Source organism: Solanum pennellii, chromosome 10 (genome assembly GCF_001406875.1).
Source record: "Solanum pennellii chromosome 10, SPENNV200".
Lineage (NCBI taxonomy): Eukaryota > Viridiplantae > Streptophyta > Magnoliopsida > Solanales > Solanaceae > Solanum > Solanum pennellii.
The window spans coordinates 59,181,928-59,195,775 of record NC_028646.1 but is presented as its reverse complement, the minus strand read 5'-3'; the positions used below and the strand labels follow the sequence as shown (position 1 = coordinate 59,195,775).

The 13,848-nt window shown below is 35.4% G+C and overlaps 1 long non-coding RNA gene across 1 annotated transcript in view; it reads right to left on the bottom strand.

Annotated features, from left to right (window-relative positions):
- Positions 1-6,098: 6,098 nt before the first annotated feature.
- The window catches only part of LOC107001846, a 47,954-nt gene continuing 40,204 nt past the window's right edge, over positions 6,099-13,848 (bottom strand). Inside the window, exon 5 of the long non-coding RNA XR_001454477.2 lies at positions 6,099-6,420. This is a non-coding gene — a long non-coding RNA (uncharacterized LOC107001846). The remainder of the gene's footprint in view (positions 6,421-13,848) is intronic.

Below are 13,848 nucleotides of genomic sequence, written 5' to 3'. Positions count from 1 at the left end.
CAAAGCCCAAATCATTATCGATGAGTTACTCTCCGATAAAGTCTTTAGAAAGTCAAAGAGATTGAAACTAGGCTTAGAGAAACCCATCAGTATGCTTAAGTGTATTGATTTGAAAAAATACACTTTTATTCATATAAATCATGTGTTCGAGCTAAAAACAAAGACATGCACTAAAATTTTCTTCTCTAAACTTTTTTTCAGGTGAATCCTTTTAAGAGGGCAGTGTGTTTTCAGAGTGCTTGGTTAGTGTTGTTTCCCGAAAGATAATGTGATTTGTGATATTATGAACCAGTAATAGTAGAAGTATCCAAAGTTAGAAGTATATATTTAAAAGTATAGTAACCTAAGAAATGGAGATAGTTATTGAGTAAAGTGTGTAGTCGTTGTCACATACCTAGTAAGTCATTCAGGTGGAGTTTTTCCTTTATGTGTAGACTATGGATTAATAATTTATATAGATTTTATGATAGAAGTTAAAGGAATCGTTACTAGTTAGGAGGAGTTAGAGCATACTTTAACTTGAAATGAATTTATACTGATGTGCCATTATGTTAGTGAAAATGAAGTATAAGTGTTGAATAAAAGGAAAAAAGTAGTCATGAGGTGATAGATCTAAGCCAGACTTATGACTTCAAAGGGAGAGCCTTTTGAATAGAACTAATTAGGTAATGATGCATAGTGAATGGGTAAATGGTTCTTAGGTTGTGAAAAGAAATGTCATGAAAATATATAACTAGATAGACTAAGAGATAAAGATTGTCTACTTATCATGAGGTCTTCCCTTAATTCACCTAGCATTGTAAGTTAGCATAATATGTGAGTCATTATAGTGATATTCGTGTTTAGTACTAGACACTAAGCTTGAATTTGAGATGAGTGTCATGATAAAAAAAAATGGTAATATGAGGGTGAAGATGTTAGTTTTGAGATATGGTCTAGTAGGTTTAACATAAAATAGATAAGGAATTAAGGTGTTACTTTGTAATAAATGTGAGTGGTACAAGTGTCGTATTATGAACCTTATATGAGAATAATGAAGTGTGGATTAGTTATTAGACCAATAAGGATATTAAGAGGTGTACCCGAGATTTTATGTAGCCAGACAAGATTCTAATTAAGTTAATGATTTTTCATGTTCATCTCGATAGTATATTTGAGTTGTCAATGTTGAGTAGACTGATGCAAACATTATTTATTACCCTGAAGAGTCTGGTAAAAGGGATCATATAAAGCCAATGATAATTCTCTTAAATAAAAAAGTTCAAGTTTCCTCTAGTTAGGTAGATATGAACTTAGAAGGATGGTATTAGAGGGACAAGAAAGTGAAGTCAGAATATTAATTTAACATCTCTTATTCTATATAAATTGAGGTTAAGATAAGAAAAACAAGAAGAATCAAATTGGGAAATAAGTAAGAAAATCTAGAAAATTTCCAGATTTCAAAAGTGAGTTTTGGCCATTTTTAAATGACCATAATTCCGAAATGACGAGTAGTTTGGGTGAGTTCTTGATATAGATGGAAAGCTCGTCGGAAGATCTTTCTAACGTTGCAATGTTTGCAAATTTCCAAGTTAGTATGAGGGAAATATGACTTTCGGAAGTTGGATTATTGAGCAGAGAAAGTTCCAAAATCCGGATTTGTTAAGAGTGTTTTGGTCTTTTCCTAAGTTAATTAATAAATTCGTTTTCGGGGTAATATGTTGGGGTCTAAACTAATCCCATTCATTTTACGCACTTAGAAAATAAGCTAGGGGTTTGAGAGACAGGAGAAAAGAGGAGAAAGGAGAAGAAGACACAAGAACGCCAAGTATTCGTTCATGGATTTCATCGGGGGTGATCCCTAACAAGGTATGTGAGATCATTCGGTGTTGGGTTCTTTCAGCCACCCTCCAATTTGATTCATTAATGAAATGTATAGTTAAAGGAAATCTTGAAGTTCTTGATGAAAAGTTTGAAGTTCTTGTTGGTTGAATTGTTGTTGATCTCTGTTAGTTTTCATCCATGTTTCCGGACTACTTTTGGGTCTAAACTATTGGATAATAAGTTATTTAGTAATCCTAAGTGTTTGGGGTGGGATCCATGGAAGTTTTGGAAGGTTTAGAGGTGAAAAATGAAGAAGAAAGTCGGAAAACCCGTTGGATATATGCTGGGGCGCTGTGCCTCCAAAGCCAGTCAGGACAGAGTCTGTCCGTCAGGATCTGGCTCTCCACGCCTCTCAGAGAGCCTGAGGAAAGCCTCTGTATGTCAGGCTATGGTGCTCCGCGCCTCTCAGAGCGCCAGAACCCCCTGGAGACCCCATTATTTCCCTATCTTTTCGTACTAGTTCCTAAGTGACGTACCCTTCATTCCTAGTTGATTCCAACACTCTAGAGTATTGAAAAACATCATGAAATCATCCATAAATACGAGATCATGATCCTTGAATCCATAATCCATTTCAAGGAAAGTTAAGATCAAAGTCAAGAAAGTTAAGAGCCAAGTCTAGGAGTTCAGAAACAAGTCAAAGTAAAGTTATCAAGTTTTCTAAAGTCTTTCACAAATGTTTCACTTTTTTTTAAAGACTTAAAGTTCAAGTCAAGAATGAGTAAAGAGTTGAGTTCATTTCTCAAAAGTTATAAGGGAACTAAGTATTCCCCAAGAGTTAAACTTTCAAGTAAGCAAAGAGTATCAAGTTGAGTTCACTTCTCAAGAGTTATAAGGGAACTAAGTAGTCCCTAAGGATTTAAACAAAATGTTTTCAAACTTTTGAGAAGGAAGAGAAGCTACAATTCCACAGAGGTTATTGATAGCTTTAATAACAGTAAGAGGATACTATGATTTCCAAGAGAGCTTTTTAAAAAGCTATGGTTTGAGCACTTATCAATAGGGTTTTAAAAATAAGAGACAATATGTTTTTGGTAGTAGTATTGAGCACCGATATGGGGTAGAGTTCAAATAACTCACAACCCCCATAAACCATGTTAGCCACCATGGTTAGAAAAGGGTCATACTTTTTAGATGATTCCTTTTCGCAGTTTACTAGTTGATCCATTAGGCAGTTCAGGTCTTATCCCTTTGGCCAAGTATAGGATGCGCTGGCAGTGTGCGGTAGACCGCTATATCGTCACTGTATCTCTTAAGTGATGGTTGTCGGTAAGAGAATCTCCCTCAGGTAAATTGTATTTTTATACACAACAGTATTTTTTTTCATAATACATTAGTATTGTATTATATATATATCTCAGACATTATTGTGTACTTGTATATATAAACTCAGAGTTTTAAGCATGTTTTTAGTCAGCATTTAATTATATTGCATTTATTTTAACTCCGTATATTGAATAAGAGTTAGTAGATCATGAGTTGAACAAATCCAAGATAAGTATTCATTCTTACTCCCTTTCAAGCCTAAATTTTGTTTATCTTTCCAACTCACATACTCGTACATTCAATGTACTGATGTCAGTTGGCCTGCATCATTTTATGATGCAGACGTAGGTAACCAGGATCATCATGCGGCGTTTCGTTGATCCAGATTGAGCTCCAAAGTCAGTGGTGAGCCTCATTTCATTCCATAGGACATCCATTTCTTCTGTGTTTAGTAGTTTAGTATTAGTATGTTGTGGTGTCTGTCCTGACATCCCTCTTCATTCAGTTTAGAGGCTTCATAGACAATAGTATTTTAATTTAGAGTTTATCATTTTGTGTTGAGACTTGAGTGTCGTCATGTCCAGATATTATAAGAAATACTTTCCTTTAAACATGTCTTATTCTTGTTTGAGTTGAGTTTAGTATTCCGCCGAGTTAAGTAAGCTTGGCCAATGGTCCGCTTGAGGGCCAACAATGGTCTTCGAGGGCCAGTCCCGCCCAGGGTGTAGGCTCGAGGCGTGACAATTAACAGTTAGATTAAAATACTTTATAGGTCTATGAGGGTATCAATTATAGAAACACTCCTATAGAAGCGGGAAGAGGTTAAGATAAGCATCTGAAAAAGAAAACTAAAAGGGATATTAGTTACTATACATGGAGAGTTCAGTAGCCATGCAATTAGCATTTCCTGAGTATTAGAGTAATGTAATAAACACTCGTTTCGAGATGACAAAATAGGTGCATAGACTTAAAGTGTCAGTATCAGACCTAAAGGGGAGACGATAAGATGAGGAACCAAGTCAAGTGTTAAGAATCAAAAAGTGATGTGTTCCATTATAATTGAAGTGATATATCAATCCATTTGTACACTAGCGTATTCCTCAATTTTCTGTAGTTATAAACACCCTGTTAATGTCTTGAATATAAACATTATGCCCATGACATATAACCATACACTTTACACAGATTCACATCTATGTTCAATTCTCATAACAAGAGATTGAGACTTTAGCCCATTGATATCAACCATATTCTATAAAGTTATGAATATGAGTCTCATCATATAAATCTATTTTTATAAGAACTCATTACTAATTATATGCTCAGTCTCATGAATTCATGATTTACCTTCAATGGCTAACGAAACAATGTTATGTCATGCATATTATTATAACAAATTTCTTAAATGTTTTGTTCTTATGATCTTTCACCCTAAGATCTTTCAATGATAATTTTTCAATTGTGATAGTGATAGAGAGGATGAGTTGTATTCCTAAAGAACATTGTGGCAAGTGTTGGGAATCTACAAATCCATCACTTGTATCATTTAATGCATAGTAATCCTATTAGTATTTCATGACAAAGATATATATGTTTCATGTCAAATAGCTCCATATAGAGTATGACTCATGTTCAAATCTGTATCATTCACTATTTTAAGAACCTTGTCAAATGAATCAAATTCTTAAAATTTATGAGTGTTGTATGTTCAGATGTATTATAAGAATCGTGCTCGTAAGTTTTCGTAATGATCTTTGGGTCATTTTTTTATGCCTCTTATAATGAGTAGACTTTTGAGGTTCTTTTTCTTATTGAGGCTGCTCATTACATGCCAGCTACAGTGGTACGATGTACTTCACATAATGTTAGATATGGTACCAAGGCTGGAGTTAGGGAGTCATGGTGTCTCTCATACTAGTGTGACTGCGGACATTTCTATGTTATAGCGGGTATTTCCGAGATAGAGGCCTCAGATTTAGTGATCGCAGGTAACATCCTAGTCTGTCATCATTTTGTTATAGTATTATTTGATCCAGGGTCGACATATTCTTATATGTGTGCTTATTTCTCTACAAGTATTAATCATGTGTGTGAGTCCCTTATTTTGCCTATTAGTATATCTACCCTGGTACGTGATATTTTAATGGTGGATCCTATGTACTGGGAGTATGTAGTGATATTTTCTAATAGTGAAACTCGTGTAGACCTAATTTTACTTGATGTACTTAATTTTGATGTGATATTGGGTATGGATTGGTTATATCCTTATCATGCGATCTTAGATTATTACGCTCAATTTACCTCAATAAGTGTGGAAGGGTACTCCGAGTTCATATTTGAAGGGAGTGATATCTTCTCTTGATCCTTGTCATATGATGAAGAAGGAATGCTTATATTATTTGGACCATATTCATGATCTTACCAAATATCTATCTCTTTTAAAAAACACGGGAATGGTAAGAGAGTTCATAGATGTGTTTTCTATTGACTTGCCAGGTGTTCATCCAGACATCAACATTGATTTTCGAATGACTTGGATCTAGTCACTAAGCCCATTTCCATCCATTCTTATTGGATAGCTCCGAAAGAGTTGAAGGAATTGAAAGAAAGATTGGAGACTGTTGTAAAAAGGATTTATTATATGTAGTGTTTTACAATGAGGCGGAATGGTCTTACCTGTTAAAAGAAAAATGGTACTATAACGATGTCTATATACTATAGGTAGTTGAATAAGACTAAAATTAAAAAAGAAGTATCCTATTCCTCACAATAATGATTTTGTTGATTAGCTTAACGATTCGTCACTGTTCTCCAAGATTGACTTGAGATATGGTTACCATCATCTGAGTGTCACATTCGGAGAACATACCCCGGATGTGACCAGCATCGTCGTCCTCTCGGAGGACTCAGACAAGACCTTAGCATTTGTCATGACATATCATCAGTTAAAATTGCGGAAATTAAAAACTTTTAATACTGTGTTAAGTATACTTAGACTTAATACATATCAATCATGAAAGCATACGTACGATCTTCTAAAAATTTCTCATATTAAAAACCATCTAAAGAGTACCAATCTGGACTTAGACAATAAAAGTCAATATGCCATATAGGCCTTAATACAAAAGAATCCAAAGATCATAATGGAAATGCGAGTACTCTTAAATTCTAATGAAGTCTTCGTAAGCTATAATATGAAAAGATAGCATCACCGAACATGAGGACATACCAACACTTGGAGAAAGTTCCAAGCTTCTTCAATCGACCATCTTAATCTTTAATAGCCGGACCCTACATTTGTAGTAATATAAAGTAATGGGGTTAGTAGGCCACATGTTCTAAGTATGGGTATATCCACATAACATTTAAGGACATGCATGAAAAGGATCATTTCTTAGAAAGCATGCTAAGTCATTTGAAAATCTTCGATAGACATACCATAGAACATATACAAGTTAAGGATTCCATCAACATAAAGCATGATCATAATCAAAAACATGTTATTATAGAGTCATGTTAATATTTCATGTTCAATAGATCATATAAACATAACATACAAAACACTTACCAATGATCCCATCCCCAACCTACTAGTGGAATGGTCATGTGAAGCCCCCATAACCCCACATAACCAAGTAGATGAGATAGGAGACCATAAGTAGAACTTTCCTTCATATAACTTGTAACATAAGTAGTCATCACCTCATAAAGCAATATAGAACAATAAAACTTAACCAACTTCATATAAGAGTAGCAACATTTATCATAAGCATCATACCTTTCATGTGATCATATTACATAAGAAAAATCTCCTAGGACTTCCCTTAGAGTCAACTTTTGCAATGTCTAGGTAGAGTCCCATAACCCTACCTATACTAAGTAGACCCTTCAAGTCACCCTAGTCAACGTCCATTTACTAGTCTTTAATTTTACTTGAGGGAACATTCGCCTTAACCGACATTAGACCATGTGAGCTAAACATGGAATCCGGTGTCATAAAACCCCACATCGAAAGAAGGTGGTCTACCGGCCAAAGTAGAACCAAACATGACATAGATTTCTAGGTGGATCCACTAGCTAGTATCCTTTAGTGGCAACATAGTTCATGAACTAGGAGATATATTAGATACTCAAGTTCTACATTAAATGGCGGTCTCTATCTCATGAGAGTCATTGTGATCCTACCTTCCAACTAGGGAAGGGACACCTGTCATATCTAGTCCATATGTGATAAGATAAGTCCCTTTTTAATTAACCTTTAAGTCATCATTTATTCATAAATATTATCATAAGTCATAGGAGACAAATCCTTGTATAAACCTGATCATGAGCTCTTTAAGATTAGATGAGAATTTCCTTTCATTGTAACCCTTCGTTTGTGAGATTAACGTATCATAAATCATCTTGTGTAAAGCATACAAGAAAATATTATAAACTTACATTATCGTATTATTATCATGATCTCACGATTATCATATTCACAGCCCAATATATATACATAGAATCATATACATACATCATTAACATAGTAACATCATTTATAGGTTAACATAAATATCGTAGAGTAATCACGACTTTAGATTACTTACCTTTTACTTGCAAGATCCTTATTCAAGAACTTGCGTTCAAATTACAACAATTATATCAACAACATAGTGAAATACTCGATAGTATAGTCAATACTAACTCTTCAACTCATAAACAAGACTAGTTCGTAAAGTAGAATAAGGGAAAAGGTTCATAAAAGCGTTCATTCTAGTCATATTCCCAATCCCAACAATTACATGTTATTAAGTAGTAGTACAACCCATTCGAAATCATCAATTGAGAGAGAAATCATGCATCACACGAATTTCAAACAGTATTAATCAAATACTCAATAATTCCTGTGAAATCAACCATAGAAAACAATTATTTTTCATGGATAGTCATAAATCTAGAGTTAGGAAAAAAAATCGTTTTGTAGAGTAAAAACTCTAGAATTGGAATTTCTTGAAAACTATCTTTGAGAGGACCTCTTGGGGAAAGGAATCCCAAGAGTGAAAAACTCATACCTTATTGACGAATAATCCACGAATTTTTGGAAAAAATCGTGAAGTCTTTGCTTCTTTCTTAAGCTCTTGTTGTTCTTCAATGGAGTTTGGAAAAGAGAGTGTTTCTTGAGAGATGAGAGTATTTTCGTTTGAATATGATTTAGGGTGTAAAAGATGGTCTAAAACTGATCTATAATCAATATATAGTCGTCCTATAAAATATCCAAAAGACCCTCTACATAAATGGATCTTTTTATGAAGATAAATTACCAAAAATACAACTTTAATGAATCTGTAAAGTGTCTGCGCATCACAGGGAGAATATACGTTATTTTGATAAAATTTTGGGTCGAGGCAGTGAGGTGCGTGTCAGCCTCGCCTCTCAATTCTTGAGGCAGTAGCCTGCGTGTAGGCTATGCGTCGCCCACCTCATGCTCCAATCTTGTTTGCCTAGGCTGCTCTGGCAGCCTACCTACCCATGTTGCAATCCTCCACAAGAACCCTTCGGGTGGTCTTTGGGGTATCTTTACTGGACGTTTGGACCCTTTTTACCACAATCGACCTATCCAAAGTATTTTTACAAGTTTTGGTCTTCATTTGACACTTCATAGGGAGACCGAACAAGAAAGGTAAAGATTATAACATCCCAAAAATTTCTAAGTTAAAACTCAAATCATTATTCATTGGTCAATAAGGTTGTACTCCGTGATTCTTAAATTTTATTAGGTGTTAAGATCAATTCTTTAGTGAGGGGATGATTTTGGATATCAATAAAGGTCTCTAGAATCCCCTACCACAAAGTTGAATTTAAAGCTTTCATAACGATTGAGTTTAAATATGAGATATTACGTGGGTAAACCTCAAACAATCTTTTCTCTTAGAACATATAAAATTAGGTGTCGCATGACCTATCAAACTAAAGGTCTTTGAGTCCTTTTTGTAACAACGCCAAGTTTTCTTAATATCGAGCTTGGATGAAGAAGTTAAACCCTTTTAAGTGAAGTCTCTCTAGATAAAGCATCTCATTCGTTTATAGAAAGGCAGATTGGTTTTTTCATTTTCGAACCGAGCCTAACCACGTTTTCTTCACCCCAAATAAGTTTCTAATTAGTGTTAGACCACTTTTCATGTTTCTAACACTTAGAGATTTAGAGTAGAGTTTCAAGCGTTCTTTGAAGAACAGAGTTACTTTTGATGTTTATGCTTTTCTAGACCCAGGGACAAGTTCGTCTTTTGTATCTCTTTATGTTGGAAATAATTTTGAAATTCTTCCTCAAAAACATTGTGAACTCTTTTCTGTTTTCTACACCCGTTAGGAAGTCTATTCTACCAGAATGAGTCTATCGTGATTGTCATATTTCCATAAATCAGAACAAAACCATGGCTGACCTAGTTGAGTTAGACATGGTAGATTTTGATGTCATTTTCACTATAGACTGGATTCAAGCATATAATGTGTCAATAGTTTGTAGAACTCGAGTTGTCAAGTTTCAAATTCCTAATGAGTAAGTTATTGAGTGTACTAGTAGTTCAGCAGTGCCTAAGGGTCATTTTATTTCGTACCTTAAGGAGAAAAAGTTAGTTTCAAAGGATTGTATCTATCACTTAGTCCAAGTTAATGACTCAAGTGCTGAGGTACCTCTAATTCAATCAATTCCTATAGTAAAGGAGTTTCAAGAAGTTTTTCATGTTGAATAACCCAGAGTCCCTCTTGAGAGAGAAATAAATTTGCATAGACATCATTCCAGATACTTGTCGTATATCTATTCCTCCACATAGAATGGCACCACCAGAATTGAATGAGCTGAAAGAACAGTTGAAAGATTTGTTAGATATGGGTTACATTCGACCAGTGTCTCACCTTGGGACGCTTCGGTCTTTTTTGTGAGAAACAGAGATGGTTCCCTTAGGATGTGTATAGTCTACCGTAAATTGGATAAGGTTACCATTAAGAATATATGTCCTCTTCTAAGGATATATGATTTATTTGATCAACTTAAGGGTGGGACCTGTTATTGGAAAATAGACCTCATATCTAGCTACCATCAGTTAAAAGTTAGGGAATCTTATATTCTGAAGACAACTTTTAGAACCAAATATGGGCATTATGAGTTTTTGGTCATGTCATTTTGTTTAACTAATTCACTAGCAACATTCATGGACCTTATGAACAGAGTCTTCAAACCTTATTTAGATATGCTTGTTATCGTCTTCATTGTTAACATACTAATCTATTCAAGAAATGAAGAATCATGCTAGTCATCATAGAATAGTCTTTCAGACTTTGAAAGGTAAGGAGTTATTACTAAGTTCTCAACATGTCAGTTTTGAATTAAGTCTGTGGCTTTTGGGGCCACATAGTATCCGGCTATAGAATTACAGTGGACACCCAAAAGATAGAAGCAGTTCAGAGTTGGCCTAGACCCCGTCTGCAACAGATATAAGGAGTTTCTTAGTTTGGCTTGATACTATAAAATGCTTGTTGAGGGTTTTTCGTCTATCACATCTTCTATGACCAAGCTGACACAGAAGAGGTTGACTGCTACCCTGGTTTTGACTTAATCGAAAGGTACTCAAGGCTTTGTGATGTACTATGATTAATCTAGAGTTGTTTTGGGTTGTGTTCTAATGCAGAAGGTCAAGGCTATAGCTTATTCCTCCAGGCAGTTGAAAATTAATAAGAACAATTTTTGAACCCATAACTTAGAATTGGCTGATGTAGTTTTTTCTTTAAAGATATGGCGACACTACTTATATGGTATTCATTTTGATACATTTACTGATCACAAGAGCTTACAATATGTGTTCCCCCATAAAGTGCTTAATCTGAGACACAAAAGGTGGTTATAATTACTCAAAGATTATGACAATGAGTATTCTTTACCATCCAGTGAAGGCTGATGTGGTTGTTGATGTTTTAAGCAGGTTATCTATGGGGAGCACCGCCCATGTTGAGGAAGAAAAGAGGGAGTTAGCCAAAGATGTGCACAAATTTACTTACCTATGAGTCAGAATTATGAATTCCACAGAAGGAGGAATAGTGGTGACCAATGGGGCAAAATCAGCAGTAGTGTCATAAGTGAAAGAGAAACAAGACCAAGACCTCATTTTGCTTGATTTGAAAGAAAATGTTCTTAAGCAAAGAGTATTAGCTTTCAAAAAAGGGGGAGATGGTGTGTTGAAGTATCAGGGTAGGTTGTGCATATGAATGGTGGATGAGATCCAAGAGAGTATCATAGAGGAAGCACATAGCTCTAGATATTCAATCCACCCGGGTTCGACAAACATGTACCGCAATTTGAGAGAGTTATATTGGTGGGATGATATGAAGAAGGTTAGTACTAAATTTGTTGCCAAGTATCTGAATATGCAGCAAGTAAAAGTAGAGCACAAAAGTCCTGGAGGGTTGGCTCAAAATATAGAACTTCTGGAATGGAAGCGGGAGATGAATAATATGGACTTCATCACAGGGTTACCAAGGTCTCGCAGGCGACATGATTTAATTTGGGTAATTGTAGATAGAATGACAATATCAACCCAGTTTTTGCCGATAAAGACTAATCATTATGAGGATTATACAAAGTTATATATTCAGGAGGTGGTGAGAGTTCATGGAGTCCCAATTTTGATTATTTTCACATAGAGGTGCACAATTCTTTTGCACTATTCTGGAAATCTTTCCAGAAAAGTTTGAGTCAAAGGTGAACCTAAGTACTGCTTTTCATCCTCAAATGGATGGGAAAGCAAAGCATACTATCCAGATATTGGAAGATATATTCAGGTCTTGTTTGATCGATTTCAAGGGAAATTGGGATGATAACCTACCTCTCATTAGGTTCTCTTACAACAACAGTTATCATTCGAGCATCCAAATGGCTCCATACGAAGCTCTTTATAGGAGAAGATGCAGATCTCCTATTGGGTAGATTGAAATTGGTGAAGCGGGGTAGATAGATCCAGATCTAGTTCGCGAAGATATGGATAAGGTGAAGGTGAACCAAAAGAGATTGAAAATGGCACAAAGTCATTAAAAATCAAATATAGATGTTAGTAGAAGGCCATTTGAGTTCAAAATGAATGATTGGGTATACTTGAAGGTTTCACCCATTTTAACACCTTGAAAATCCAAGACTCATTGTAAAGCCTAAGATATGTGTCATAAAGTCTAAACACTTTTTCTAAGTTTATTTTTAATGGATATAGGTCATTTAGGATATTTAAGAGCCAAAACATCCGGGAAGTTAGTTCAAAGGGATGATAGTGTGCCTTAGCCTACTTGAGTAAGTTTTAGGAGTTAAAATTGTGCGAACGTTGGTGGAAAGGTAATTAATTGGTGTTTGAGTTGTTCCATGGTTAAAACGTTCAGGTACGACTCCCCAAGGACCAACCAAGGGCCTTTCAGGAGGACCCCTGCAGTTTGATGCAGCACTGCCTGGCAGTGTGCATCGACGGGACAGACGACGGCCCGTGTGTGGATCAACGGTGCATCGATGCCACTGTCATCCCACAATTAGGTTGGTGGAGAAGGTCCCTTCACCTGCACATTTTCTAGAATCATCGACAGAGTGCAGAGGTGCAGGCTACGGTCCGTGTGTGCATCGACGGGGCGTTGATGCCACCATTGTCCCACACTTACAAAATTGGAGAAAATCCTCGCCTGCGCCAGTCTCTGACCGAACTTACGGATGTGCAGCACGGACCGTTGGCGGACTAACGATCCGTCGATCGAGGTCTCGTCGATAGGGTATGCAAATTGCTGCACGTTTTAAATTAAGTTCATTTAATTAATTAAGTGGTTTAGATGTTAGTTGGGGATTCAAGAGAAACTAATTAAGTTGAATAAGTCCTATTATATATACCCTCAACCCTCATTAATAAAAATACAACTCTAAAATAAACCCTCTTCCGTCTCTCTTCTTTCTCTCTCTAATTGGAAAACTCCATAGAATCTTAGCTTGGAAGGTGAATTGGGGGGCTGAAAAAGGGTGGATTGTTTAAAAAATTGTTGAGAAACATTAAGGTATGGGTTCTATTAATCTTTGAGATCCTTTCCTCAAAGGGTTCCTTCAAAATAGATTTCAAAAAGTTGAGTTTTCTTATGAGTTTCATTCAATTACGAAATTGAATTTATGAATTGAGTTGTTAATGAATTCTTCGGGTTATATTGAGTAGATTAACATGTAATACAACTTGTTTATGGTAATTGTTGATGGTTTCATCTAAATTGAAGAGTATGATTCTCTATCCCAAACCCTAGGTAGTGATCTTGACCTATATTATATTGTGATCATTCAATTGATTTTGTTGTTGATTAGATTACTATCCTATTGTGTTATTATGATTAAATTAAAATGAGTTATAGGCCTATCATTCTAGTTTTTGAGATTTTATTTAGGGTTGTGAATTATAATGTGAATTTAGTCAATGTACCTTCTCTCAAGTTATGATCTAAAGATGAATTTTGTTATAGAGATGCAACTGGCCTTGTTATCTTATTGGTTATCATTGTTTGATGATGTTACTCCCCAAGTTGGGTTGAGTTATAGGTTGATGGTAAGACTTTGATGATAGACTATGAGGAAGACATGCTAAGTCTTAGAATCTGTATCTTTACTTGCACTTATGATTAATTGTTGTTAAGTTATGATATCACATTGGAGTATTGCCTTATACTAGGATTATAGGA